We start from the raw sequence: 4,444 nt of genomic DNA on the forward strand, positions 1-4,444 counted from the left end.
CACCGAGCCTCAAATAGCTGAGGTGCAAAATATTATCAGCCCCAACACGCTCAAGAAGGCGGTCTGTGAGCAGAACTCGGTCCCATTACAGGAGATCAAGAAGAAGGGACGGAAACGAAAGACTAACAAGGGCGCCGGTGCGAGCCAGCCGGCACCGAGTTCTCCATGCTCAGGACAGGCCACCTTCACCTAAGGATATCTCGAGGAGGGTGCATGTGGCGGGTAGGGCGATGCTGCCGCCAAATATGCTGAATGCTGCAACCGGTGCTATGCGGAGTCTGCACGACAGTGTTCTTTCTTTGGAGAAGCGGCGTCTCAGAGAGAAGGATGTGGCATACCCGGTTTTCATGGCCAAGGTGCCAGAGGGCAAGGGCTTTATGGATGCCGACATCGGGGGTACGATCGTCCTGCGGTTTGATGACATCTTTGCTATGTTTAACCTTCATCCGCTGCACTACACCTTCGTTCGGCTATTTTCGCTGAGTATGGAGATGCGGATCATTAGAGACAAGACCCCGGACATCGTGATAGTCGACCCCTTCTACATGCGTGCCAAGCACTTGAGCAGCGCTGGGGACCGCCAAGTTGCGAGTTCACACCTCGAAGGCGTCATTCTGGCAAACCCAGATAAGGATAACTTCCTTGTGGCTTACTTTCCCAAGTAAGTCATCCCTTAACCGCCCCGTAACATATGATTTCTTAGATTTCGATCGTTCTTTTTTTTCTAACATTTCGTGTTCTGTGCAGTGACACACATTGCACACTCATCCTCTTAAGCCCGAAATATTCCATGGCCACGTATTTAGACCCGAAACGTAACTCCAAGATAGACTACACAAATGTCAAGAAAATTCTTGATGATGTTCTCCCTGCCTACGCCAAATCTGGAGGCACCTTCACCAGGGCAGTTCGTAAGTACGGCAAGCACATGTTCTCACACAATACGAAGTTCTGCTGCGTCAAGCAGCCGCCTGGCGGTCAGAAGGATGCCTACTACGCCCTCCATCACATGCGGGCGATCGTAAGGGACCATCATCAACTTCTGCTACCAGATAATCTCAAAGATTGGGCCGCGAGCTTGTCGGCAGTCCAGGACGCGGACCTCAGACAAGAATTCTTTCGCATCCAGTCGGAGTTTGCGGACATCATCCATCAAGATGTCCTTCATACCTCGGGGCAGTTCTTCCTCAGATATCAACCGTCCAACAGTGAGATAGATGAAATGCTACAAATGCAGGGTGACAACGACCGCGATTTCATGACCATCACGACAGACGGCGGCTTCATCCACGTTCCTGTCCGATGAGTCGAGTCGAAAGTAGTGATGTGTAGTTCTGAAACATTGATTGGCTCATGTTGTAATTATACTTTAATGAATTCGTATGTCTCTTTGGTTTGGACAGTCGTTCAACTTAGATGTAATCGATGCTATTTATTAGTAGGACCATGAATCGTGCTATTAATGTCTTGCTTTTCTCTTCCGATCCTTTTGTTGCATACTTACATATTGCTTATGTATTGTCTGTTGTTTGGCTTGTGCATAGAGATGCCGTCATATGTCGTGTACAAGGGTAAGGTTCCTGGAGTCTACGACGACTGGGAGGAGTGTCGGAGACAGGTTCACCGTTTCAGCTGTAACAGTTACAAAGGGTACACCACTAGGGCAGAGGCCGAATGTAGATACGCCTGCTATCTAGAGGGAGAGAGGAGGGAGCGATGGAGGAACCGGATGAAGACTAGTTTGATCGCGATGATGCTCATCGTGATGACCACAACTCTCTTCTATGTGATGGTAGTTTAGATGATCGATATCGACTTGTAATGTGAAGGCAAACTCGATACTCGCGGTCTTGAGACTTGTAATGTTTTATCTTTGTTCGTTCTTTTGAATTCGGAGACTAATATGATGAATTGTATTCGGAGACTAATCTTCTATTGTATTCGATGAATCTGATGTTGCTGTGTGCTGCTATCTATATTCTGTCCAATAATATATTTTGTAACCTGTGCAAAAATCAGAAAAGCAAAAAAAATTAAAACCTAATATTCATACTAATGGCGCACCACACAAGACACTAATGGCGCACTGTGATCATCACACTAATGGCGCATTAACTGCTGGTGCGCCATTAGAATGCCAAAGCACATGGGTACATATGGCCCCCTGGGAGGCATTCTAATGGCGCACTGCAGGCTATACTAATGGCGCACTACGTGGTGCGCCATTAGAACACCAGATACTAATGGCGCACCGGTGGTGCGCCATTAGAATTTAATTCTAATGGCGTGATGCCAGTGGCGCACCGGTAGTGCGCCATTAGAAGGCAAATTCGGTGCGCCACTAGCATGCCTTTTCCTAGTAGTGATTGCCTAGCGCCTAGGCGTGCCTAAGCGCCTCCTAGGCACTGCCTTTTCCAACAGAGGGTTCATCATGTAACAGTCATAACCTAGGGTGACATAGAACTAGCTCCGGTTCATCAATGTAATGTAGGCATGTATTTTGAATATAGTCATACGTGCTTATGGAAAAAGACTTGCATGGCATCTTTTGTCCTACCCTCCCATGGCAGCGGGGTCCTATTGGAAACTAAGGGATATTAACACCTCCTTTTAATAGAGTACCGGAACAAAGCATTAACACATAGTGAATACATGAACTCCTCAAACTACGGTCATCACCGGTAAGTATCCCGATTATTGTCACTTCGGGGTTAACGGATAATAACACATAATAGGTGACTATAGACTTGCAAGATAGGATCAAGAACTCTCATACATTGATGAAAACATAATAGGTTCAAATCTGAAATCATGGCACTCGGGCCCTAATGACAAGCATTAAGCATAGCAAAGTCATAGCAACATCAATCTCAGAACATAGTGGATACTAGGGATCAAACTCTAACAAAACTAACTCGATTACATGATAAATCTCATCCAACCCATCACCGTCCAGCAAGCCTACGATGGAATTACTCACGGACGGCGGTGAGCATCATGAAATTGGTGATGGAGGAAGGTTGATGATGACGATGGCGACGGATTCCCCTCCGGAGCCCCGAACGGACTCCAGATTAGCCTTCCCGAGAGAGTTTAGGGCTTGGCGGCGGCTCCGTGTAGTAAAACCCGATGAATCCTTCTCCCTGGTTTTTTTCTCCCCGAAAGTGAATATGTAGAGTCCAGGTTGAGGTCGGTGGAGCGTTAGGGGGCCCACGAGGCAGGGGGGCACGCGCGCCCCCCACCCTCGTGGACAGGTGGGAGCCCCCTGACGTGGATATTCCTTCCAATATTTATTATATACTCCAAAATAATTCTCTGTTGATTTTCAAGTCATTCCGAAAACTTTTATTTCTGCACAAAAATAACACCATGGCAATTCTGTTGAAAACAGCGTCAGTCTGGGTTAGTTCCATTCAAATCATGCAAGTTAGAGTCCAAAACAAGGGCAAAAGTGTTTGGAAAAGTAGATACGACGGAGATGTATCAACTCCTCCAAGCTTAAACATTTTCTTGTCCTCAAGCAATTTAGTTGATAAACTGAAAGTGATAAAGAAAAACTTTTACAAACTCTGTTTGCTCTTGTTGTTGTAAATATGTAAAGCCAGCATTCAAGTTTTCAGCAAAGATTATGAACTAACCATATTCACAATAACATTTAGGTCTCATGTTTACTAATATCAATGGCATAATCAACTAGCGAGCAATAATAATAAATCTCGGATGACAACACTTTCTCAAAACAATCATGATATGATATAACAAGATGGTATCTCGCTAGCCCTTTCTAAGACCTCAAAACATAAATGCAGAGCACTTTTAAAGATCAAGGACTGACTAGACATTGTAATTCATGGTAAAGGAGATCCAGTCAAGTCATACTCAATGTAAACTAACAGTAATTGATGCAAATGACAGCGGTGCTCTCCAACTGGTGCTTTTTAATAAGAGGATGATGAATCAACATAAAAGTAAATGGATAGGCCCTTTGCAGAGGGAAGCAGGGATTTGTAGAGGTGCCAGAGCTCGGTTTTGAAATAGATATGAATAATATTTTGAGCGGTATACTTTCATTATCAACATAACAACCAAGAGATGGCGATATCTTCCATGCTACACACATTATAGGTGGTTCCCAAACAGAATGGTAAAGTTTATACCCCCCTCCACCAACAAGCATCAATCCATGGCTTGCTCGAAACAACGAGTGCCTCCAACTAACAAGAGTCCCGGGGGAGTTTTGTTTGCAATTATTTTGATTTGATTTGCATAAAGCATGGGACTGGGCATCCCGGTGACCAGCCATTTTCTCGTGAGTGAGGAGCGGAGTCCACCCCTCTTGAGAATAACCCGCCTAACATGGAAGATACATACATCCCTAGTTGATACATGAGCTATTCGAGCATACAAAACAGAATGTTTATTTAAAGCTTTAGAGTTTGGCACA

Source organism: Triticum urartu, chromosome 1 (assembly GCF_003073215.2).
Source record: "Triticum urartu cultivar G1812 chromosome 1, Tu2.1, whole genome shotgun sequence".
In the NCBI taxonomy this organism is placed as follows: domain Eukaryota; kingdom Viridiplantae; phylum Streptophyta; class Magnoliopsida; order Poales; family Poaceae; genus Triticum; species Triticum urartu.